Raw genomic sequence first — 27,946 nt, forward strand, 5'->3', positions numbered from 1 at the left:
AGTCACACATTCAATCAGAGGCTTGAGCAACACACAATGTCTTCTTCACTGCCAACTTCTGAAAGAGTCATTAAAACAAAGTGAACAACAATCCCTCTGGACTTGTTGCCAACTATGATCAGTTGCCATGCACTACATCTCTGTAGACATTTGTCACTTCTTAGGAGAACCCTTCAGTAGAGTTCAGCAGCAAGATGGTGTTGAGTTTCTCACCAAATTGTGTCAAACTTGCCCAGAAATATGTGATCTGGTTTCAGTTACCACAAGGCATGACATGGTATGTACACAATGTTGGTACCACACATCAAATCAAGAGGTGGGGCATGTTTACTCTCTGCATGTACCTGATGGTACACATTCCATGTGTTTGGAACAACTAATATGGAGCACAAGTGGGCACCCATTGATGATGGCACATGTGACCACTGCCAAAAATCTACACTACTTAAACATGAAGTTCTTCAGTCAGCAGGAAGAATGCTTGAAGTCCAGCTTATGCTTTGGCAAACTGATCCAAACGGGAATATTACAAAGCGACAAGATGTGATGTTTACTGGTGTGCACGAGAGTCAAATTAATGTGGACAACTGCAATTACAAATTATCTTCCATTATTATACACAAAGGAGGAGATGTCGCTTCAGGACACTACATGTGTGTCCTCTCAGTTCCTGGCACTACGCAGTGGGTGCATGCAAATGACATACTTATTGAAATCAAACCATGGCCAAGAAATGCAAAAGACATGTGCATGGCCTTTTATTAACAGATGTAATGCTTTACGATTGGACTACATTGAACTAAGTTGATCAAATCACAAGATTAGGAAGCAAAAACCAGAATAATATCTACAATTAATATTTTCATGTAATTCACTTTAGCATTCACATGCATATGTAAGTTTGTAGCCAAGTACAAATTAGTAGAATGTTGAACAATTTACCAAAGTAAAAATCAGTAACTAGCAAAGACTTGGACATGTCAATGCTTTTTTACTACCGATTTGCATAGGTAAGTTTGAAACCTATTAAAAAAAACTAACAAACAAACCACAAAAAAAATCACATCTTGAAACTCTGACTGCTATGAAAATAGTCTAATATTATAACTTTGCATTCAAATGCTTTTGTCATTATACTTACCCCCCCACACACACACTATATACATATCCATTAAGTGAAAGAAGTTATATCTGAAACAAAAACACATTGGAAATGTGAAAAAAATGCCAAGTTATCAAAAGTGCCCAGCCATTTAAAGTGGAGATATCAAAAACACAAGCCAAGTTTCAAGAAACCATTGGGGCAACCTTGCCCAGCACCAAGCAAATAGGCACAACTGTAAAACCGATGGGGGCCAAGGTTGCCCCAATTGTTTCTTCTAACTTGTATCAAAAACACAAGCTAGAAGTTAGAAGAAACAATTGAAAAACTACTTTAAGCATCAGAATTTCTGAAGCTACGGTTCTGTAGGAAAATGTGTTATATACAGTATGTACATGTATACCAGGTTTATAATATAAATATATGCAGTCAAAGCACCTTTAGCAAATACATAAATAAATAAAAACATTTGTAATGTAATGCCTGGGTTTTCATTTTTTTTCCCTTGCTTTAAATATATGGCAGCTTTGCAATCCTGTTTTTTCGAATTGGTATTGAATCAGCTGCACTTCATCAGTCCAACTATAATGATTCCCTACTATGAATTAAATGATTATGCAGCCTTGTTAATGTTGTATTTGTTAATATATGCACACACCTTTTACAACATAAATGTGTCCAAGGGGCAAAGCTGCAGTGTCAATTTAACTTCTTAACGTCTCTGAACAGGGTACAGTTAACACATACAAATACATTTGTATGTCAATGGAAAGGATGGTATTTTCAAATTTTTAATTAAATAAAAAACACAAAAACTATTAGACTTTTATTTTTGTAAAGAATGTGTTTAAGAATCCCCCACCCACCTTATGCAATGGACTCAACCACAAATACAACATATCTTATTATTATGAAGCCTATCCGAAACATCATCTGCACCCTCCCATATTTTAATATTAATTAGGTGATTTGCATTTGGAAGGAACATTTCTCTCCCTAAAAGAACTACATGGAAACCCAAATTAACTGAAAGGTACTACCAATAGCGTGAGAAAAACATAAGACTTATTTTTATTTTTCCATGGATACTCTGCTGTTGCCTGTCAATTGGGTGAACATGAGGCAGCACTGCAACAGAAATGCTGACAAAGGGTAAGCACAGCTGGGGAGGACAGACACACACACTGAACTGCAGGTAAATCCCAGAGAAAGTAAACACAGCTAGCTGATCTTGAAACTAAACTGATGATCCGATATCGGTCATCGACGTGAACTAGCCTGCGGAAAGCTGGCAACTACTTTTTTTCCAGCCTAAACTCACATGACACTGCAGTGATGTTCTTTATTGCATAAAACAAAAGTTTATTAAAGTTCCACGAGATGAGATTTATCATGGTTGTAAAATGTCTTGGAAAGATTTCATTTTTCTGTCCGTCTTCTCAAAGCATTTTTTTTAATAATCCACATATTTATTGAAAAAATAAAATGTGTATTTTTTTTAATTAAATGTCATAAATGAAAAACACATTTAGAGTCCTTTTTAAGATAATATGTTTTTACTGAACCATCAATCTTTTTTCAGTTTCTTTCAGACAACTTTTGTTATGCCAATGGTATCCTGGCTGTCCATTGGTGTCCTACACCATACTGACAGTTTTATGGAAGTTCAGCCCATTACATGTCAACAAAAAGTATAATTTAATTTAAGTGTTAATAATTTTTGCTGACTTATTGTTATAATCTTGTAAATATGCTACAGCTGCTTTTTTTAAAGCATTCGTAATATTTAAAATGTAGATGAAAGAGAACTGATGCTGTTAAAATGACTTCAAATATTGCAAAAAAAAACCAATTTGTCATATAATATAATATAATATAATATAATATAATATAATATAATATAATATGTTAGTTCCAATACATGGTTAAATGGATTCCATAGCATACCAAAAGATATTGGCCAATCATCTGAATCCCCACGCTACAAAATTTGGTTTAAAGCGCAACTGGACATTCCAATACAACAACGATCCAAAGCACACATCAAAATCTACTTCAGAATGATTAAAGAAGAATAAAATCAAGGTTCTGAAATGGCCTAGTCAAAGTCCCGATCTAAATCCATCTGAGAATCTTTGGTATGAGTTGAAGAAGGCTGTGCACAAGAGAAATCCTCGGAATTTGAATGAACTGGAACAATTTTGCGTTGAATGGTCGAAGATCACTAAAGAATCATGCCAAAAGCTTATTACTAAAGGTGCCTCAGCTAGCTAGTCATTTCATTTTCCTTGTCAGGGTATGAATACTTTTGAATTAGCATTTTTGGAGTTTTGCTAAAAAAAGTTGCTGAAATTAAATAATTGTAGACTTTTTCTTGTAACTTTTTTCTCATCTACAAAAGCAAAATGTTTGCTACAAAAGATTTTTCATATAATTATTTGTTTTCAAAAAATGTCTAGAAATTATAAATTTCCATTTGGGGTATGTAAACTTTTCACTACAACTGTATTAGTAGGTCAGTAGTGCAAGGATAGTGCATCAGCTGATGCAGTAAGGTGGTGCTTGGTCAGGTAAGTCAAGTGCATAGTAGGAGGTGTAGATCAAGAGCTCTACAAGTGTACTCTAAACAGGTTTCACACCAATTATGCTGTTAAACACATTTTCTCCACTAGCCAACAGAGGAAAGAAAACAGTCGCCCATCATAGTTTATTATAATATACTTAACTGTTACACACTGTCAGCGTATATTTAAAAATGCACTGTATACAACATCAATATATAGAATTTAGATTAAGACCACGTCACTAACATACTTTTCATACTATATTTTCTAAACAGAGTTAAGGCAGGAGAAAGGCAGGCAAAAAAATCTCATCCTCTCAAGTTTGCGTTGGACAAGCCAAATCAGAAGCAGGCCTATTGTATTCACGATACCGATTACCTTCTTTTGTTTCAAATGTTGTCTTCCATCATATTAAAGCAGTTCAGTTTGCATGACTAGTTAATTGCTCCAGGCACATTAAAAACACAAATTACTTTCAGTCCTGCACATGAAATAACAGTTTAGACTTGTTTTATTTCTGTTATACTGTAGCTGTAAAATCCAGAAGTAAGCACACTTCATAAGGTTTAGCATTATAAATCAAATTACATTTTAAGGAGGGAAAGCACACACATATACAATATAATATATATTTTGTTGTTTGCTTTGCTACAAAACTTTGATTCATGACACCACCACAGGAATTAAAATCTTAAATTACTTCAGTATGTTTTCAAACTTTAGAACACTGCTGTTTTCGCAAGAATTAGCGGTTTTAAAATAATTTCTGTCACAGTGTGATTACTCACGCAAACCTAGAAGTTTGGAACAGTCTGTGAACGTATTCCACAGTCACCACTCTACAGTACCATTTCTTCTTCACTTACTAATTTTAGCTTTACATACCACTGTGTACTTTAGATAATGCCAATTTTAATGTTTTTTTTAGAAACTTTATAGTTTATTTTCAAAATGTGCAGTCTTCCATAATTCAATACAATATGTACTCTTTCTTTTTTTTAAAAAATTTGGAATCTGCAATTATTTCCCCCCAATCTTTCTCCCAATTTGGAATGCCCAATTATTCAACCCGGCTCACCGCTGCAACCTCCGCACTACTTCGGGAGAGACAAGCACTCGCATCCTCCGAAACGTGTGCCGTCAGCCATCCGCTTTTTTTGCACTGCAAGCCTGCCGTGAAGCCACCACAGAGTCGGAGGACCGCACAGTTCTGAGTTGCACACAGGAAGGCCAGCCACAGGGGTCGCTGATGCGTGGTGAGCCAAGGATTCCCCAGCCGACATAACCCTCCCCGTCCGGGCAGCGCTTGGCCGATTGTGCGCCGCCCCCTGGAAACTCCCAGCTACGGTCAGCAGTGACATAGCCTGGATTCGAACTGGTGACCTCCAAGCTATATGGCGCATCCTGCACTCCGCACATAGTGCCTTTACTAGATGAGCCACTCGGGAGCCCTAGTATGTACTCTTTCTGTTGAGTTGAAAAAAAATGGGGAGGCAGAAAAAAGGCAGAGTGCTTGGGGGTCCCCTTAAACCCCAGCAAGCAGTAGAATCTTATTGTTGTATTCTGACTGACAACACTTTTCATATTATTATTATTATTTATTTATGTATTTTTTATTTATTTGGCAGATGCCTTTATCCAAGGTGACTTACAGGTGTTACAGGGCAGTACTGTGCAGGGTTACAATGCAAGATTAATATTTAAATACAGTATAGTTTACAGTAAGTGCAAAAAATACTACTAAAATACAATATAAACTAGGATGCAACAAGTTATGTCTACAATGACATACAAGCGTAACATGACCAGTAAGTTGCCACCAGTTCCATCAAAACATTACACACAAAAGACAACATTCCTCCACCCAGGAGAGCAACCACCAAGAAAAGGTGTTAAAACCAGTCCTCGCCCAGGACAACTGGAAGCTGCTAGAGACTGGAAAATGCTGGCAGATGTTGGTCAACGGCTTATTTTTCCACCTGAGATTGCCACCAATAACCTTCGACCAGATATTGTCTTGTGGTCTGGATCAGCACGCCTTGTTCACCTGGTAGAGTTAACAGTGCCATGGGAGGATGCTGTAGATGAGGCGTATGAGAGGAAGAAACTCCGGTATGCTCAACTAGCCGCTGAAGTGGAACAGCAAGGATGGAGAGTCCAGGTTCACCCAGTGGAGGTGGGATGTCGAGGATTTGTGGCATACTCTACAACCCGGTTTCTCAGAGACGTCGGATTCAGCGGCCAAGAGTTGCGTCGCACAGTGAAGAACTTATCTGAAGCAGCAGAGAAGAGCAGCAACTGGCTGTGGTTGAGACGGAAAGATTCTGGCTGGGGATCTCAAGCACAATAGGAAGAAAGAAACGCTGATGTACGGGTAAGTAAGCTGGGCTGAGTTGAGTGGGGGACAGAGGGGGGTGATGCTGGGACGCCAGAATCACCGTCGAGCCCTCTTGAGGTGTCGTGGGCTAGTCAACGAACCACAGAGGATGGAAGGTGCCCACTTGAAGACCCCAGAGATGTACCCTACTTAGCTCAATCCAGACGGTTGTCATGCTGATGCACTGGGGAGACCGCACTGTGGTTGATCCCCGGAGCCAGCATCGCAGCCATTGTGTGTGCTGATGCGCTAGGGAGGCAATAAGCTGATCCCTGGAGCCAGCATTACACTTCAGCCATCAACACCAGACAGAAGGATATCTACATCATCATATGGAAGGAAACGCAAATAGATGGAGACACAGATGGATCTCATTAGTTTACTGTAAAGCTATGTCTTAGTTGGTGCTTATCTTGGCAAGAGCCGAGTTCAAATCAGCATGAAGTTTTAACATCTACTCTCGTGTAATGGAAATCAGCTGTAGTCAAAAGTTTACATACCCCAATGGACATTTATAATTTTTTAGAAATTTCTTGAAAACAAAGAATTTTAGGAAAAATCTTTTGTAGCAAAAGTTTTGCTTTTGTGGATGAGGGGAAAAGTTACAAGAAATAGATGTCTACAATTATTTATTTCAGCAATTCTTTTGCAAAACTACAAAAATGCTAATTCTAAAGCATTGATGCTATGATTTGATGCTATGACAGTATTGTCTACAAGGTGCTAGAAATTTCAATATGATAATGCAGAACCTAATTATAGAAAAGTCTAGAAAATGCTGGATTCTAGCTGAACATTCTTCTTCTTATTATTATTATGATTTATTTCTTAGCAGACGCCCTTATCCAGGACGACTTACAATCGTAAGCAAATACATTTCAAGTGTAAATGGGTTAGGCATAGGATGATTGCTGTCATTACCAATAAGTCAGTATGGGAAAAAGTAAAGAGCTATCTGAAGACCTTAGGCAGAAAATGATTTAATGTCATAAAGCTGGAGAAGGATACAAGAAGATTTTCAAGCATTTGAGTATCCCAACTTCAACTATTGTTTCTATTATCAAGAAGTACAAGACTGTCACAACACTCCCTCGGTCTGGAAGAAAGAAGGTTCTTTCACCAAGAACAAGTAGAAGAATTGTGAGGAAGGTTAATAACAATCTGAGATTGGGTGGCAAAGATATTCAGAGTGAATTGGCTGCAAGTGGGACTAGGGTTTCCATTTCAACCACAGGAGTATTGTATGGTGAAGGTCTCAATGGTCGCAGGCCAAGGAAAATTGCAAATCTTAGGAAAACGTCACAAAAGCAATCGCTTAAAGTTTGCAAAATGGCATTTGAATGATGGATGAGTTCTGGTCAAAAGGTTTTGTGGAGTGATGAAATAAAAATCAAGCTATTTGGTCACGCTGATAGTCGTTACATTTGGAGAAAGTCTGGTGAGGCGTACAAAGAAAAGAACACCATACCTACTGTCAAGCATGGAGGTGGTAATATCCTTCTATGGGGCTGTTTTTCCTCTAATGGCACAGGAAATTTAGTTCCAATACATGGTAAAATGGATTCCATAGCATACCAAAAGATATTGGCCAATCATCTGAAACCCCCCGCTACAAAACTTGGTTTAAAGCGCAACTGGACGTTCCAACACAACAACGATCCAAAGCACACATTAAAATCTATTTCAGAATGGTTAAAGAAGAATAAAATCAAGGTTCTGGAATGGCCTAGTCAAAGTCCAGATCTAAATCTGTTTGAGAATCTTTGGTATGAGTTGAAGAAGGCTGTACACAAGAGAGGTACTTGGAATTTGAATGAACAATTTTGTGATGAATGGTCAAAAATCACTAAAGAATCATGCCAAAAGCTCATTGACAAATATCCTTATCATTTAAAAGAGGTTATTATTGTTAAAGGTGCCTCAACTAGCTAGTCATTTCATTTTCCTTGTCAGGGTATGAATACTTTTGAATTAGCGTTTTTTGAGTTTTGCAAAAACATTGCTGAAATAAATAATTGTAGACTTTTTCTTGTAACTTTTTTTCCTCTTCTACAAAAGCAAAATGTTTGCTACAAAAGATTTTTCGTATAATTATTTGTTTTCAAGAAATGTCTAGAAATTATAAATTTCCATTGGGGTTTGTAAACCTTTGACTACAACTGTATTAGTAGTACAATAGTGCAAGGATAGTGCATCAGCTGATGCAGTAAGGTGGTGCTTGGTCAGGTAAGTCAAGTGCATAGTAGGAGGGGTAGATCAAGAGCTCTACAAGTGTACTCTAAACAGGTTTCACACCAATTATGCTGTTAAACACATTTTCTCCACTAGCCAACAGAGAAAAGAAAACAGTCGCCCATCATAGTTTATTATAATATACTTAACTGTTACACACTGTCAGCGTATATTTAAAAATGCACTGTATACAACATCAATATATAGAATTTAGATTAAGACTATATCACTAACATACTTTTCATACAATATTTTCTAAACAGAGTTAAGGCAGGAGAAAGGCAGGCAAAAAAATCACATCCTCTCAAGTTTGCGTTGGACAAGCCAGATCAGAAGCAGGCCTATTGTAGTCACGATACCGATTACCTTCTTTTGTTTCAAAGCATGTTGTGTTTGGATTATATGGCAATATAGTATTATCATTATTATTATTATTATTATTATTATTATTATTATTATTATTTGTTTATTTAGCGGACACCTTTATCCAAGGTGACTTACAGAGACTAGGGTGTGTGAACTATGCATCAGCTGCAGAGTCACTTAGAACAATGTCTCACCCGAAAGACGGAGCACAAGGATGTTAAGTGACTTGCTCAGGGTCATGCAATGAGTCAATGGCTGAGGTGGGATTTGAACCAGGGACCTGCTGGTTACAAGCCCGAAGCTGAATTATGTACGATAATTAAATTAGTCAGGATTTGTGATTAATTCAATGTTTTGCTTTGCTTTTGGACATAAAATGTTAACAGTAATGAACAACCATAGTTCAGATAGAAATTACTTCTGTTAAAATATAGTATTTGTTATTATTATTACAATGCTAAAGGGACATATGATGCAGACACACGCATATTCTTTTCAGTGTTAAAAACTCAAGTCCTTTGTATTTCTTTTTTTATAATCGGAAGTCTTCTAATTTGAATGTAAATTTTGCTTTTTTGTTTAACTGTTATACACAACAGTGTTTTTAGTTATTGGCTCTTCTGTTAAAAAAATAATGCTTGTTCTTTATTTTGAAAAATAAAATGTCAATGCATCGATTATTGTTGTTTAATGTCTATACGATAATCTAATACGAAATTAGGGTGTCGACTGCACCACTACTTTTTCCTTAGAATTTATCATGAATAATACACAGGGACGAAAAATTCATGACAGGTGCATGATTTCATTGTATTTTAAAAATGAATGTAGCTTTGTGTACTTTTTGGGAAATTATCAGTATAGTATTCCATGAGAAATAATTCATAAGAATGTATTAAATATCTTGAACTGTAAACAATAACAATAATGGTTTTATATGAGAATTAATGTTACTTATGCATTTTAAATTACAGATATTGAAACATCCAAAGTCATTATCCCAAAATACGTATTATTCTTGATCATCCACCTACCTTCCAATTGATCTTCAATACAAAGATTATTAAGATATAAAACTACACTGAAGCACATATCCTGCTCCTTAAAGCCATACTTTACAACAAAAATCCAGTTCTCTTTAAACAGAAAAAATTGGTGTCTGGCCAGAACAGACAAGTTATAGGTTGTGCCTCTTTAGGAGAAACATGTGGCTACCTCTGTTTTACCTCTAAGGGATTAATGCTGTTTTTTTTTTTTTTTTTTTTTTTTTTTTAATTAAAACGTTTAACTTTAATACATTACAGATTACCTGTCAAGGGAGAATGTGGAGTGAGGAAAGTGGACTTGAAATCTAAATTGATTCAATTTAGCACTATTTCATTTTAAGTGAATATGCACTTAAGGAAAAGCTGTAAAATTATGAAATGTCACATTTGCCTGACTTGCTTTTTGGCGCTTGGTGTGTGTGTGTGTGTGTGGTCCTTTATTAACTACTATTCGATTTTTTTGTAACTGCACCATTTTAAATAGACAGGATTAGCTCTCTGACTGTAATGTGCACCCATGGTCATTAAACTATTAGTTGCATTCACTGTGGTGAACCACAATACTTGCTGTTAAGGCAGATATTTTTATAATAGTGTTGATTGATAATGTTAGAAGTTTGGTCTGGCAAATTATAGCTAATATTCTTACATTGCTTCAAATATAAGCTGGTAGTGCATATGCAGCATTAATTCGGCATGTTGAGTATTTGGGATCATTTGCTGCACTTATGGATGTCTCAGTTGTTACTCTAATCCACCAATTTTGGCAAATTGTATACTGTATCGATGTCTGTAACTTGTGTAAAACGGATTATGTGTCACACTGCTTAGGCCTGCTGTAGAAAGTTCCCATCTCCATGTCTTTGTAATTCTTTAAGAGATGTTAGGGTCACATTATTACACACAGTACTTTACTGAGGTAAAAAATGTAGTTCAAATGCTAATATTGTGTTTGTTTGCATTTTTGAATTGCAAATATAGATACGCTCTGATTTAAAGATTCACTCAAATGCTTTTTTAAATAGAGGCAAGCTAAAAAGTGTGCTTCCTCTCTTTCTTACAAGGTCTTAGGTAAGCAATATGTTGATTACATCTACTTAATTTGATGCTAAAATAAGATTTTTGGACTGACAAAATTATTTTGTTTTCAGTACAACTCCCTCCAACAAATTATCGCATAACCCAAAATCTTTTTTTCGATACTGTATATCAACACACAAGGAGTATACTGCCCACTTGATAATTCGGATAAAACATACATAGGATGTTGTGGTAGTGATCTGTCCCTTGATTTAGACAGCACTAGAATATCTGGGCTTGAATTCTGGGAACATTATTATAGGACAGTAGCCTACATCCTTTTGTTATTTGTTTACATTATTTATTCTCTTTTTAGGGTCCTCATTTAAAGAACCATGACCCTTTTGCACTAATTGTGTCTGTCCAGCCGTCTGTCACAATCAACTACATTGATTTTGCAATAATCTTCACTTCTTTCAGACTCTCCTAGCCTCCTACTATTGTTTCACATTGCGTTTGGCTATAATCTGATCAACTCACGATGAACTGGTTGCATTACTCTGCATTTTCACACAACTGGCTTTGGCAGTGTTTGCAACTGCACCTTATTTCAGTTGAACATGACTAGTAGGGTGTGCAGAATTAGAATTTCCACTGCATGCTGTGCAGATTCAGAATCAGCATCTCTCTCTCTATAACCCATTGTGATGAATACTACTCTTATACTTTGTGACAGAGAGAGGAAGAATTCAAACTGTAAATCTCCCTCCCGACCAGAAAGGGCGCTGTGTGAGTTTGATCGTATGCTTCCTCCTAGATGGACTGCCTTGACGGTAGACATAAATCGGAAGGTGACAACATTAGGGGGAGCGCGTAGTTGCACATACCCAGAAGGACTCCATTGCAACCAGCTGCGGGGCGGCCCTCTATTGGAGAAACCATGGCGACGGGTTGATTGCAGGAAGGAGTTTTTGGGTACAAAGGGGAAGCAGCTACGTCAGTACGGGCCCCTTGTACTGATGACGTAATCCAGCCGGAGCTTGTGTTTGTTATTGTTTTGTGTTTGTGTTTTATAGAGGAGGAGTAAGAGTCGGGAGCTGCAGCCATGGAGCCAGCACCAAACCCAGAGCATGTCCCTCACAGCAAAGCACAGCACAGCACCAGCACTCACCACGATCACAGAGAAAAAGAGCTTTCGTGCACGGAGGATTGTGGTTTAGGAGTGTGTTTTGTTTATTTTGTCAGGACTGTAAAATCTGCCATGTTTCCCCCGATACCACTGCTGGTAGAGGGGTGGAATATTATTATTTGTTTTACAAAATAAAACACGGACATTTTGGGAGAGTACTTTTGTCTGGACCTTCCCTTGTTTATTGCACCACTCACATCCTGTTCACATACTTGTTAGTCTGATGTGACTGCTGCATATTGTTGAGCCGAGATTCTGTATCATACAATAGGCAGTAATGACCCTAACCCCTGGGCAGCCAACTACAGTTGCTGGAGTGGTACTAACCGTTCTGAGTAGTTTCTGAAACTGTCCTGAACACCTGAATGTTTCTGTCGCGTGGCCTGCTACTTTCACTCCCACCCCTAAATCTCCATCCATATTTATATCCCCTGTCTATTCACTACGCCCTGTGACAGACATGATCCCAAACCAATCACGTCTACCACCGCATTAACCACCCAGGTCTGACAATCTATTTATTTTAAGACATTAGAGGGTGGCACACATGATCATAGAGTTCAGTTAAACTGTTGTTTAAAAATGAATGGAAGTCTTTTACATCTCTGGGCCTTGTAGGTTAATTTTTAACTAGATAGTAGTGGGAAAGAATGTCACAAGGGAAAGACTTGGTATCAAAGCTTAAAATGGGAAAGAAGATCACATTTTGAAAAATGTATCCCACTCTCCCCAAACTGGTTACAAGAATCTTTGACTGTCGTCACACTCTATCCCTCCTGCACTCAATAGACAGAAATGTGTCCCTCCCTAGGTTATTAAAATTAATATCATACTATTTATTAAAAAAACTGTAAACTAATACCCAAATATCTTGAATGCAAACACATACTGTACTAATTATTTAATATATTTGTTGTAGTGGGTTCCCTAGGCTATTGCTAAAATCTATAATTTTTATAGAATTTAGAAAATCAATGTGCTTTAAGTTATGTCTGGTCAACATCTTACAATCTGAGAGGTAGATGTACTGATGGGTCAGTTGCAGCGCAAACATACCACAATTTACATTTCTGTTACAACAATTCGTAAAGTATACATTTTGTCATGTGTTCTAAGAGAAAATGTTAATAAAGAGAGCCTCAATATACTAATTTAGATATGTGTTGAGTTATTTTAGCGAGATCTCTAATAAAAGGCAGTTTAATTCCATTAGATTCTATAGTGGGGCCCCCATCTTCACCCCCAGATAAAAAATGTGTTTCTATCAAAGAGCTTTTCATAATCATACATATTCTTATATGTTCAGAATGAGCTTGAGGGGTTAGCGGCACATGTGTGCAATCTATTGCTCCCAACAAGTTGTGGAAACCAGAAATGCCATAGAAATTTGTTTTCAAGGCTTGTAAGCTTTTAGGGAAAAATAGGTATTTGGATGTTCGCCTCAAAAATGAGCACATTGAGCACAACTGGCAACACGGACTGGGAAATGCCAGCAACAATTGCTACTGTTTAAAACATACCTTCAAAAGTTCTTAACAAATAGATGTAATTGTCGGTAGCTTTAGTACATCTCATTATAATATTTGAGAACCCTCATTTGCACTAATCTCATCCCCTTTTTGCGAATTTATTAACCCTTTGCGGTTCTATGTCGGACCCTGTCCGACATCATCAAAAAGACGCAAAAAACAGGTTTCTAGTCGTTTTTTCTCCGGAAAAAGCAGAGAAAACCATTCAATGGCCGAGTGGGAGCGACAGGAGTCGAGACAAGCCGAAAAAATTTTTTTTTAAAAAAGGGCGTATCTCATGATTAGTCATACTTGCCCCTGAGATCAGATATGGGCGGCCATAAGGAAACAAGCTGCCTGTGACTGCATCAGCGCTCAGAGAATATCATGGACATTTGCAGAGCTTTTTACAGATGTTATAGTAATAAAATAATGACTTGGATCGCATTATTGAGGCGTTTGGTGATAAAACGAGTGATCAGGAGATGATTGATCGGTATATACGACTATTATTATTATTATTATTATTATTATTATTTATTTCTTAGCATATGTGAAAGCTATAGCGAACGAAAGGGTGGGGCGAGGCTGGAGATGCCTAGTGAGTGCTTTGTTGATATGCAGGGCCTTTTAAACCCGTTTGACTGTGGAAAAAAATACTTTTAAACAGTGCATCTAAAATTAACTGCGCGTGTGAAAATAAATTAGACCTGACGTGCCTGACACGCACTTAATAAATGGACTGCAGAGGGTTAAGGAACACCCATAATTACATATTCATCCAAGGCTGAACCACAAATAAAAACTGCTGCCACAAAGCATTCCCTAAAAAGTTGCTAACAGCATTGCACATGTTTAGTACATTTCACCCTAACTTCCGACTCGTTTGCAACTGGTGACTATTGCAACAGCCGCAATACTTTAGTACATCTACCCGAGTGCGTATCACTGCAGTATGTTGCTTAAAGGATAATACTTAAAATAAAATCAATGTTCTCAGTTTTTATTAACAGCCTTGTCACTGGTCCCCCTTTCAGTGAGATGAAAATCTATTTGTTCTTTCCTTGTTTGTTCATTTTTTTAATTATTTTTTTTATTTTCAGGGTTGTCAATTTGAGTTGCCTTGAGTTGTAGTTGTAATGGACTGCTTCTTTATAATATATATAAAGTTATGCATTCAAAAATAACCTTCCTTTCATATTCCTCTCATTGCAATCAGCCTCTGAGTCTTACAGTGATTGACACATATGAGTGGTCTGTCAGTCATATAGCTTGTGCTAAAGTTATTATTATTATTATTATTATTATTATTATTATTATTATTATTATTATTATTATGTATTTCTTAGCAGACGCCCTTATCCAGGGTGACTTACAATTGTTACAAGATACCACATTATTTTTACATAAAATTACCCATTTATACACTTTTTTTTTTTTTACTGGAGCAATCTAGGTAAAGTACCTTGCTCAAGGGTACAGCAGCAGTGTCCCCAACCTGGGATTGAACCCACGACCCTCCAGTCAAGCATCCAGAGCCCTAACCACTACTCCACACTAAGTGGGTTTTAAAATCTTGGTTAGCAGTCCTTTATGGCTCAAATTTCCAAAATTTGCTTCTTGCCAATCTGCGGTGATAACATCACCACAAGACAAAGCCTAATTCAAATAACATAGTAATTTATCAAAAGAAAAAAGTGATTTCAACGAGGTTGACAGTAGAGTATTTTGTAAACAAATATTAAAAATAGGAATGAATTGAACCCATATGTTAGTGAGTTAGTTATCTGTCTCTGTCGGGTCCCACTTTGGATACCCAATTCAGACATTAGTGTTTAATGTATTATTTGCACCATCTGACCAGTTTTGACATAGGGATGCACTAAAGTAGTTCAACAAATTGAAACGGTGCACCTTCAGTAACTTTGGGGCTCTCCTAAAGGCATGTGTATGCTATTTTCATTTGGTTTATATTTCCTTTGGCAGTCAACTGATTTATTTGCTTACAAGTGCTTAGCCAATTTGATGTGTAAATTGCATTAAATGAAAACCAGAGTTGGATATAAAGCTGACACACTGATTTAAATTTACAACCGTATGTGTTAACTGCTGAATTTATTGTTTTGGAATACTGGAGCACTGAGAAGCCAAATAATGTAATTTCTTAGGCTTTATTTTCCTAACACACTATGAAGTCACATACAACCAGAGAGAAGCGTTTGACAGAAGGTTTAACAACTGGACAGTAACTGATTGGAATTCAAGATCAATATAATTTTTGTATTGAAATCAATGCAATTCAAAATGTATGCCAGGGAAGACAATTATGAAAACCCTTACATACAAGTTAAAATTAAATCCCACTGGAATACCATTTTAACACCAGTTTTAGGAGACCACCGCTGTATCAAAATGACACTGCAGTTATATGGAACCAGTATTCCAAAAAGAAGAAAGTTGCTGTAAGGATACTCGGCAGTACAGGAGCAAAAGTATCAGAGTCAGAAATATGAAAACAAGAAACCTGTAACCACCATTGCAAAGTTTTCCTGCATATACTGTAAGGCTTACAAGAGAACAGTCCAAAGAGCAGTCGGCCATAAATCTTAAATAGTAGATCAATGGCATATTTGTATGGAGAAACTTTATTGGTGGCCATCTTGGTTTCCCAGCAACCATGACGACAAAACTGCTACATGTATTTCCTTGATACACAGAGCTGTTTATGAAGAGGATCTGATAAATCAGATTATTTTTTTTGCATGTTAAAATTATGATGGCAGAGATCAGTGCGCACACACACATGCACACACGCACACACACAGGCTGTATGGTATATATTCTTGAAAACTAGAATGACATCATGATAAGAACTGTCAAAACAAAGAACTCAGCATGCAAACCACTTATGCCATTTTAAAGATGGAATCCCTGGGCTATGCTTTGTACTTTTTTTTGCTGTGTTTGTTGTACATTTTCCATAATAGGGGCTGACATTAAAACAAACAGAATAATTTTTTCTAATAGTGAAATCACTGGTTAGAAATCTCCTGCTTAATTATTTGTGCTGTAAAGCTGCCAAGATGCATGCCACATTAGCACAGCATATTTTTTGATGGAATATAAACATTCTGGAAGAGCTGAGAAAAAGAAAAGTCAGGGCTCCCAAAGGTTTTAGTTTGTATATCTTTTGAAAGATAGTATTCATGTTCAACAAAAATTGTTTCATAAAACATGTAATTCAATTGTAATAATTTCAATAGCAGCAGGTCAACACAAAGTCAGGTTTTAGATCATTAAAATATTCCCTTCATGTACCATGTTGTCCGTAAGTCTTTTTACTGTCAATATTCAGAGTAGGTGATTTGTAGATTACAGTACAATAGCTCTTCATAGAAAATAGCAATTTGATGCTTGCTTACAGCTCTTTTCTGCTGCACTGTACTTGAAATTTGATGCACATAAATGGTTAATAGATTGCATACAGTAGTTGTGACCGGCATGCAGTTCTAATCATAAAAGCACTTTGGTAATATGAGGATGAATGTAAATATTGACATTCAGTGAATAAAGTAGCATTAGCCTGCTGCCTGTGGGGAATTCATTCACATGCTTTTTTTTCCTTTTTACAAAGTTCATACATGGACAAACCATCTAACTGTAGGCAACTGAACATGCTGTTTGACCTTTTTCCTAATACCAGATACTAAGAGCTTTAAACATTTTTATTAGTACTGGCGTAAAAATAAGAAACAACGGTTATAATGCACCCTACAAATAAGGGTTGAGTTTTTATCAGTTGTTACTGCCAGTATAAATATATTTGTTCAGAGGTCTTAATATGTGGTACTAGTAAACTCTCCAGGGACACATTTAAAAGCCTGCAGCATATGTTTTTCTTCATTAACAGATATCAACAAAAGAATCATGTTGAATAGATTTTCCACATGCAAACATTATGACTGCTCTGTCTTCTCCCAGCAAAAAAGCATATACTGTACATAACTCTGACTTATGGTCATATCTAATGTTTGGGAGATTACTGAATGCACTGTTGTATGAAGAGCTGCACTTAACATGCTGACTACACTTATCAGATGTAAAGGCTATGAAATACAGATACTGCCTCCTAAAATAAGCTTGATGAAAGCAGTTCAGTGCTCGGTGGGATTCTGTTTAAGCAACTCAAGGTAGCTTTTTTCTTTCTGTTTCTTGAACAGTCACAGGCCATTGAATTCAGCAGATAAAAATCTACTTCAGATTCCCAGCCTGGATCTCTGTATACAGAGCAATGAAATGTCCTCTTAGTGGGAATGGGCTGCCCTGAGCTGCTGAGAGGAAACTCATTTCTGCATTGCTGGTCTCCTCTGCAGCAGGGCTCTGTTCCTCTGATCGACAGATCGTTTTCATAACCACTTTTCTGAGGTCACAGCTGAGTCTACTGCAGTCACGCAATCCTCTGCCTCGTGGAGTTTACTACACCACAACTACACGAAAGCTTCTTAAAGAGACAGGGGACATTTTCAACAAACTTAACTATTACAGCTTTGGTAATGCATTTTCATTTTCATTTACCTACAGAGGCCCATGAGTGAATATATCTTTAACAGCTACACATCATGCCTTTTTAACTATAAAGTGCTGTAGTTATATTATAAATGTCGTAACAAGGACCAGCCATCCAGAGTGCTGTATTTATAAAAAGTACCTATAATTGTGTCAAAATGCTCTCATCGTTTTCATACATATTTGAGCAACATGTCAACATGATGTGACAAAACTGTAAAACACGGGCATGCAGCTGAATAACAGTTTTCACTGAAATGCTCGAAAATAACATGTACCTTTTATTAGAGCATCATGATAATTTATAATAGGATAAACCTGTTAATCAATTGCATTTATTTGACTGGTTGACACTACATATACACCTAGTTGAAACACATCACACATTAAAAAAAAAATCATGTAACATACACTGCTTGAAATGTATGTCAAAATGTTATGCTCATTCATATACTTTTTTTAAAAATGTATTGACTATCAAAAAGATATAATGAAAAGGAAACCAATCTTCCACTTCCATCTTCTTTTCTTTAATAGGTAATTTAATGTGGAATTGGGTTTACTTATGATCGTGATTTTTTTCTGTAATATGGTAATTGTTTCCCCCAGCTAACTCAAAATGAAAGAATTATCGAATATACCAATTATTATCCAGATACTGTACTATGAAGCCACTCAACTGCACATGTTATTTTCATTTTGATTACCGGTATGTACAATGCTTAAATAAAGTCACTTGGGGTATATCCACACGTGCTGTGGTTATCTAACAGAGTGTTGAATTTTGGTACTGGCACAGAAAAATAGGAGATGTTGAAGACCACATCACATGGTTAATTAACTAAATAAAACAGTATGAATGAGCAGAGACCTAACTCACACACAGCTTTTTTGCTGCAGATATGGGCAGCCCCTATGGGAGGTTTTTCATCATTGCCTTCCCCATGGTTTATCTGTGCCACCATGTGTGACTATATCCCAAACCAAGCGACTCTATACATAAATGCAGTATTGCATTTTACTCAAAAATGTACTGGTTTAATAATGATACTGGCACAACACTACTGGCACAACACTACTGCCACAAACGGGATGTTCATTTATTTAAAATCTGCTACAGTGTATTTCTGTTTATAAACATCAGTGTATAATCATTGGTATACAGCTGTATATTATTCTACTATATCAGAAAACAATGGGAATTAACAACACATATGTTGTTTTCACAACATTAAAATGATTGATATCATTCACGCTTGGGCTGTATGTAGTGGTATTAAAATGCAAAACTTTGCATAGCACCAGCTGAACATTGCCTTCATTTGTTTTCCATTTCTAAGCACGCAAACATGCTGATAGTGGAAAAATGACACTAAAACCTCCCACACCCGAAAAATAATTGAAGTCATGCCCAATGACAGTGAAAAAGTCAAGTAATCTAGAATCCAAGCATGGTGATGCTACCATGAGATAACACTTTCTATTGTTGTCCTCGACCCCATCTACTCAGCCTTTGAGTTCTTCACCAATGCCCATTACATTCACTGACGGGTATCGAAACAGCAGCCCAACAGAAAATAGTGTTTTACTTTTTTTAAACTGCAATACATATGAATGTGAAAACAGAAGATTCCACATGTAGTCACATTTAAATCGCTAAAATAAATCATGAAAAGCAATACAATTCTGTGCTTAGTGAAAATGAAGACACTTCATGGTTCACCATAGTACGCTTCAACAATCCCTACTGGTCAGGCACACCATGAATCCAGGCAGAAACCTCCCAGGCGCCATTATAAAAATTTCCCATGGCTATACTATGCATTTACCACAATTGACCCAGGTTTGCAATGTTTATTCATAAACTTTACTATACCTTGCTATTCTTTACAATGCTTACTTATGATTTACCATGATTTCACTATGCTTTATTACACCCTGCTAAACTTTTACTATGGTGAACTGTTATAAGGACTGGGCCGTGCCTGATATGTTTAGTTTCAATGTCATGTTTTGCTCTTTTTCTGTTTTCAGTTAAAATCACTTTTTCAAGTTTGGAACATTAGAAAAACATAATTGAATGATTTCTGGGCATATATTACAATGCTGTAGCAACACTGTGTATGTTAATTACTATTATTGACAACGGTTCATGTTATTAGTATTGTTCGTAGTGGGCCCCTGGGGGAATTTCTCCATATTTAGAGATGTACTATGCTCTGTTTATCCTAACCGCAGAGCTAAATTAGACTCCTACGAATATTACATAGTGGAATTGTCTGTTAGATACAGAGGGACTATGTTCTTCGCGTATCATAAAGCATTCTCGGCAAGAGCAGCAACAACATTGGCATCTGATAATCATATAATCAATTGGGCTCAACCTGATCCAGATTTGTTTAACAGGATTTTCGGCGGTCTCAGAGCTAATGCATGTGGGGTCTGCGCTTCCACAGGTCATTCTACATCCCTCTGCCCTAAGGCTGCTAAAGCATCAACTTCTAAAGCAGCATCTGGTGCCACCTCTAATTATTCAAACAGATCCTCCTTTCCCAAACTCAATCACATTTGATTTCTTATTCATATTAGTAAAACAATTAGAAAACGCGCACTGGTTTCATTGCTGGGTCACTTCAACTTTGCAATTCGCATTATTCCCCAAGGGAGAACATTTATATCTCGTCTTCTTGCTCTTGCATCAACAGCAAAAAACTTGGATTTCTACATAAATATTTTATCAGAAGCTGAAACGGCTTGTCCATGTTTTCTGATGATTTCATCTCAGCACCGCATGACATGGCTTTGTTTACAGACGCATCATCTCTTGGATTCGGAGGGCTTTTTAAAAATGAATGGTTTTCCAGTATATGGCCCCAGGAAATTGAAAATCTATCTCCTCAGCTAAAATCTACAGCTCTTCTTGAGATGTACCCATTAGTTACAGCAGCCCAGCTATGGAGTCATCTCTGGTCTAAGAAATTGATCTTATTTTATTGCAATACTTTAACAGTACATATTATAAATAAAAGACGTTCCAGTTCCCCTCTTATCATGCAATTACTGTGGCGGCTAGTATGGATTTCATCTACCGGGCATATTTAATAATGCAGCTGATGCTCTCTCTCGTTTACAGATGTCCAAATTCCACAGATTGATTCCTACAGTTCTGCCATCCCCAGCAGTAACTCCTCAGTTCAACCAGCTCATTTTCAACTGAATTCAACCATCAATAAGATACTTAATTCAGCTCAAGATTACATGGCTTCAGCACTTGCCCCTTCTACCAGATCTTCTTACTCTATAGGTTGGGCTTGTTATGTAACCTTCTGCTCTCAAAACAGGATCAATCCTACTTCTTTCAACCAGAATTGGATCATGGCTTGTATAGTTCATGCAAAGGATTCTCTGCATCTGGCACCAGTTACAATTAAATCATATTTGTCAGGAATTCAACACCAATTTCTCTTGATGTCTATTTCTTCTACAACCATATTATCAATCCCAGCCATTTGTCTCCTCCTTCGAGGAATTTTCAAGAGCTCTCCGGCTGCATCTACCAATCACCTGGCCTGCCTATCTCTGTTGACATTCTTGGCAACATGATTTCAATTCTCTGACAAGGCTGTTTTTCTCCAATCGATGACCTAATAATGGAAGTATTATGCATTTCAAAATCTGATCAACTTCGACAAGGTCAATGTATTCAACTTTCAAAAATTGATTCTCCTCTATGCCCATATACTTCTATGCTGAAGTACATTACAGAACGTAAACCTAAATCTCCTTCCAACCCCCTGTTCATCAGTGCAAGCGGGTCTGTTGCTTCAAGGCATTGGTTTTCTTCTCAGCTCTCCACTTTAGTTTTCAGAGCAGGACTTCCCCCCTCAATTCTACACTCCTCATTCATTTAGAATCGGGGCAGCCACTTCAGCAGCAGGAGCAAAGATTAACCAGCATTTAATAAAAAATATGGGACGCTGGACTTCATCAGCAGTCATTCTTCACCAGCCGAAATAGCATCTGCCCATCAGTCCATTGCTAGTATGTCCGGAGTGGGGATGACCTTTCTGCCAGGGCCACCGAAGGTTTCCTCCTTAAAATAAAATGTAAAAAATATTATAAAAAATAAAAAAGAGGGGTTTTCCTTCCCACTGTGCAGAAGGTCTTCAAATAGTCAGTAGGGTACAGTTACGTTAAGTGTTTTTTCTTTCTTTTTGTGTTAAATTTTTTCCCTCTTTTCTTCTTTTCTATATGCATTTGCGGTTCTCTTTTTCTTCCCATAAACGTCTTCAGTAGGAATCCGGGGGTCCATCCTTTGGGGGGTTAGTGATTCCACTTTCTCCAACCCTTTGTTAAGCATCGCTTCATTTACCTCATAGAGAAGGGTTCTCCGTGAATCAGTGGGGACCTCCGACCAAACCCCTCCTTTAGCATGCATGATTCCTTGTCTTCTTCTCTTTTAGGTACTGATGCCCCTATTTATGTGAGGGCCCCAAGCGGCAGAACCCCTCTTGTTTGTCAGGTCTCCTAAAAGACGGTGAACCCTCTCCTGTTTGTCGGGTCTCCTCAGCGACGGAATCCACCTTCTATTATGCTGGGCTTTTGAAAGAGGCGGAACACCCGGCTCTATATGTTCTAACATCTACTAACTTTGTTTTCTTTCCAGTTCGCGAGCCTCTTCGTTTGTCGGATCATCTCAGAGACGGTGACCCCTCTTCGTATGTTGTGGCATCTCAGAGACGGTGACCCCCCCCCCGTTTGTCGGGTTTCCTCAATGACGGAGACCCTCTTTATATGCATAGGGCCTTTGAAGGACGGAACCTCTCTTTATATGTTATACGTTACTAACTTCATGTCTTAAATCAGCACAGCAGATGGCCTAGTTCCACCCCATGAATTGCTGTATAGTCAATTATTTTTGATTCATTGTTTTGATTTATTTTATTTATTTTGTAATGTAGGGCTTTCACCTTTAGCAGTCCTCATGAAAATAAATAATCCTCACAATCCAAACATCCTGCATCACAATGTTAACTATCTGATTGTCCATATTCTGCTGTTATTCTGAAATTAATATAGGATGAAAAAGTTCTCCAGATTAATACAGTAAATAACAGTAAATTACAATAGTTTTTAGTTGTAATTTGACACTGAAGATGTTTATTCAAGTTTTAATTTCAATTGTATGGTCTTGTCATAACATATCCTTTTATGTCTTTCTTAAATACACACAATGGCCAATTTATATGCATGCAGGTGATGACAATCAACCAGTGTGCTTTTGTACTTGGTAGTCTGCAGATTTATCTGACTGCAGTGCTTATTATTACAGAAATAGTCTTACAATGCCTTTCTTGTTAGCCCATAGCTCTTCACATTCTAAATGGCTCTATGTCAGGGAGCCAATCAGAACTTAACAAATGGTCTTCAAAGGCAATGCAGTTGCTGTACAGTGGTATAAGCCATTGGTACAACAGTACCAGTGGTGACATATGAATACTATACTTTGATTTACCAATAGTATCCCATTGGTACAGACCAATTTATACTGGTAATCCATTGCAATACCATGGTACCACATCAGTGCCAGTGTGCTATGTTTGTTCAATACCCAGTGTCCTACCATTGCTAGTAATGCTGCGGTTTACTAAGAGTTCTGTCAGGGTTCTAAACTGGTATTTCTCATAGAAAAGCATCCACTCAGCCGTGCACTGGAAGAGTAATAACCATTTAGCACCTGCCAGAAAGCTACATATGTGGTGCGGATGTTGCTGTTACATCTACATTTATCATAGAATGAGTTTTGTTTTTGGGCTGGATGATGAAATTATTTAATGTAAAATGTTCTGGTTTTTAAAGATGAACATAAATAATTGATTCCCTAGTTTGCCAGCTAAATATCTAAGACAGGAGTTTAAGACTTTTCAGTAAAGATCTGAAAAAGATCTTATGTAGTCAGCTTACACAACATTGCGAAAGAACATATTGGTGTCTTTTGGGATCCAATTGCCCACAAATAAGAAATCAGCAGCTCTATTAATGTTTTCTTTGAATACATCACATAGTTGCAGACAAGCTGTTTTTTTTCTCTGTAATGTGTGCAATGTGACTTCACACAGGACCATAACTTATAATTGATATTACTATAGTGTTACTTGAGTCAAATATATTTTGTAACTGTTTTTTGTGTTGACATCATTAAATTGGGACTACTTAACCAGAACCAAGTGTTTTTTCTGAACAAAAACAAAACATTCCCATGTCACAACAAAGTTAATTTCAGTCACTGTTCCACCTCATATAATATGGTATGTAGGCACATAGTCTTGTAGAACAATCACTGGTAATTTAAGATCAGCAAGGTTTGTATTGCAGTGATACAGTGGCAGTCTAATGTAGTCAACTAAGAATCTAAACATACTGTACAATACATGCTTATAGTTACATAAAAAAATGGAAGTGTTGGTTATTCTTTTTTTTTTATTTATTTATTTCTTAGCAGACGCCCTTATCCAGGGCGACTTACAATTGTTACAAGATATCACATTATGTTTACATACAATTACCCATTTATACAGTTGTTTTTTTAATGGAGCAATCTAGGTAAAGTACCTTGCTCAAGGGTACAGCAGCAGTCCTCCACTGGGGATTGAACCCACGACCCTCCAGTCATGAGTCCAGAGCCCTAACCACTACTCCACACTGGAGGAAACGAACCACTACTCCACAGGAGGAAACGAATAAGGACAACGGTACAAAACAGTTTATGATTTGCATTTTTTAATTTAGAATTTCAGAGACCTAATTTACTAGATATATGAGGTAGTATAGATACTACTTTCCAACCACTATACACCATAAAGAGAACCTCTGGAGAAGGAAGCAGGCGTCACATTTGGTTGAGATCCAGACATTCAAGGTCATAGCAGAATGTATCACTTCCTCAGGTCTTTCCAGCAGACAAATGGTACAGGAATAAATATGGTTTATGGAGCTCAATCCAAATAAGGTTTACCCACCAGTTCCATTTGAAAAGGGAGTAACAACAACAATTCAATCTCTGTTGCTTTGTTTATCAGATACTCTCAGTCTCTCCATAAGTCTAGAGGTTCCACGAAGTCTAGAGTTCCCACGTAAAATGAGTAATTTTCCTGGTTGGATGCGGTAGAAACATCAATGTGTTATCAGCTATTTTGGCAGATTTCTCACATGCTGGGTGCAATGGTCTTTATTGACTTATGAATCAAATATACTGTAATTTGGTAGAAACATAGTACGAAATTATCTCCAACATATAATGCACCAAATGCTCAAAACGTTTTACTCCAAAGTCATTTTAAATTAGTTATAAAACAAATATAAGTGGCAGTATTGTTTGAACTACTGCAACGCAGCTCCGTCCTGAGTTTCAGCAGCACACCACTGTATTGGAATGTAACAAAACAAAGACATTCAAACAAAGTCCTGGTACGCATGTTATTACACTTATGTTATCCCACTCAAGTGAGAGAACAAAAACATATCCCACGCTAGATATACCCACTCACTCTCACTCTCTCTCTCTCTCTCTCTCTCTCTCTCTCTCTCTCTCTCTCTCTATATATATATATATATATATATATATATATATATATAGTAGATAATACTTACACCAGCCTATAGAATATAGAGTAAGGATTGTTTCTAATTTCTGACCAACTACTGGAAAAACTAAGCATGTTGGTCCCATTTCTATTAACTATACTTAAAGTTGACAACAACACAGCTCTTATGACAAGTAACAACACATGCAATTAATCCTTGGCAGGAGGACATTATCATGGAAAACAGAAAGGGGTGAATAAATGGATACCAGTAAAAAAAGAGCATTAATGATATAATGCCAAGTGATGTAGTTTATTATTCCGATCTACAACGTCAAACTTGCCTGCTTTTGATTGTAGTAATTTATTTTTGGAATCACGTTATCTGATGAATATAAGCACTTTGGCATTGCTGGGGAAAATGGAATTTCCTGGTTTTGCACGCGAGCTACAGGGGGCTCTGCCAGAAAGGGTGCAGCTGGCATGGGGAGGATGTGTAATCATTCATGGGGATAACACAATGTAACCTTGAAGGCCCAGTCAAATATACTTGAGCTGTTTATTTTTTTATGGTTATTATAGATAAATATTAAAGTGCCAAAACTATAAACATTGTTTATACATGTTTTTAATAGCTCTATCCTTACAAAAACGTTTATACCAATTCCATTTTCTTTTAAGAAAGTATGTTACAAAACATAATGTTCATTTCATTACTTAAAATGTGCATATACTGTAATATTAGCTTTGTAACATAAATCTATTCATTTTCTTTTAAAAATACTTTGGTATTACACTTTGGTGTGGTGTTTTGAACTGCTTTACTAAAAACAAACAGCAGCAAAAAACATGATTTTTGGCATACTAAAAAAAAAGGGTGACTGTATGATGTAAAATGTTTTATTTTTTGTTAAAAGCGGTAACATAAAAAAAATGCTACGAACAAATTATATATTTAATGGCGAATCATTTTTAACCATTACATTTTACCTCAAAGCCAGTCCAGTAGTATATACTGCATTATGTCATTAAAAACAACAGTCAGTCTGTGAATCCAGTAAGACTAAAACTTTCATATACGCTATTTACAGTAGAACACTTAGGACATACTTTCCTTTCTTCTGTATTACAAATAAGGCCTCTGGGCCCATATTGCTTGTCAGAATGCAGTCACGCAAGTTTTATAGTACATAACTGGAGCATTCATTCCCCTTAACAACTGTCCTCTGCCACTCTTCAAAGAGGCTCCCTTACAGTATGTGATTCAATTGCTCTGCTCACAAGGATCTTAACTGCTTTTCATCTTCTGAAATTTAGTTTGTCATGTTCACTCACACAGCATAAAACAAATCAGCATTTCCAACACATCGGCCTAAAACATGCCCTTAGTAAAAGTCAGTGTTCCTAATATAGACATTGTGCCTGTTTTCAATATACATATTAAAGATGGAGTGGCCTTTTATAAGAGAAAAGTTTTACATATTTAAGAATGCTGTTATGTTGTAAGCCCATGTTATTGTACATATCTGTTATATAGGTTTTTCCCATAATTGTTACAGTTTAAGTATAACAAAACTGATTCAGATTTGTATATATGGCTCCTGAACTATAACAAAACTCATAATCTATAGTAACCGGCTGTATTTTCTTTTAACGGTTGTCACGGATTGCACAACTTACATGAAATTAACCCACTGCCTTGTAATAAATAGTTCCCTTTGAAAAATCCCATTTCTGAAAGAATGGTGGAAATATAAATTTTTTAGCACTTAAAAATAAATACTATAAACGTTTGCCTTATTGATCCACTACCTGGAAGCCGGTTTAGTTTGCTTTTGGTAAATTGAGCACAGTACATAAAGCTGCACGATTTCTTGAAAATACCTTCAACAAAATATTTCTGCTGAAGATCGCCAGTACAATAGGGAACATTTCACGAGTCAGTAATTTGTATTTTTATTTATGTTTTTTTTTGTTTGATCCCATAATTTGCATAAATAGCTGCGTATCTGTGCAAAATGTGCTCCAATACATACCACACACTTTTTGCATCCCTTAATGAGTTTGCTGTATTACACACTCCTATGGATAACGCACACTGTTTTCAAAGCCCTGGTATCGGTTCTTAACACTACATTCCTCTGCATACTTTACATAGCAACAAGCAGTATACAGTAAGCTACTAACTCTGCCTTAGCACAAGAAAAAGCAGATCAAGTTCAGTCAAAAATACACTATGGGACACTTAGATTTTTAGATCAACGAAATATGTTTGAAAAATATTAAAAGATAAACTCCCCTTTGAACTGAATAGTAGGGCTAGATTTTTAAGTTTAATGCAACGCCTCCCTCTCTTTATCATCTCTCTCCCTGCATGGCTTCCGATAACATTA

At 36.8% G+C, this 27,946-nt stretch overlaps 1 protein-coding gene and 1 long non-coding RNA gene across 4 annotated transcripts in view; one reads left to right on the forward strand and one right to left on the reverse strand.

Moving 5' to 3' along the window:
- The window catches only part of LOC131736921 (uncharacterized), a 69,562-nt gene extending 57,521 nt beyond the window's left edge, over positions 1-12,041 (forward strand). The window contains exon 3 of the long non-coding RNA XR_009328509.1: positions 11,784-12,041. This is a non-coding gene — a long non-coding RNA (uncharacterized LOC131736921). The remainder of the gene's footprint in view (positions 1-11,783) is intronic.
- Positions 1-27,946, reverse strand: part of LOC117399266 (aryl hydrocarbon receptor repressor-like) — a 116,996-nt gene that overhangs the window by 67,470 nt on the left and 21,580 nt on the right. The gene's annotated exons all lie outside the window — the stretch shown is intronic.

The sequence above is a fragment of the Acipenser ruthenus genome, chromosome 4, assembly GCF_902713425.1.
Source record: "Acipenser ruthenus chromosome 4, fAciRut3.2 maternal haplotype, whole genome shotgun sequence".
NCBI lineage: Eukaryota > Metazoa > Chordata > Actinopteri > Acipenseriformes > Acipenseridae > Acipenser > Acipenser ruthenus.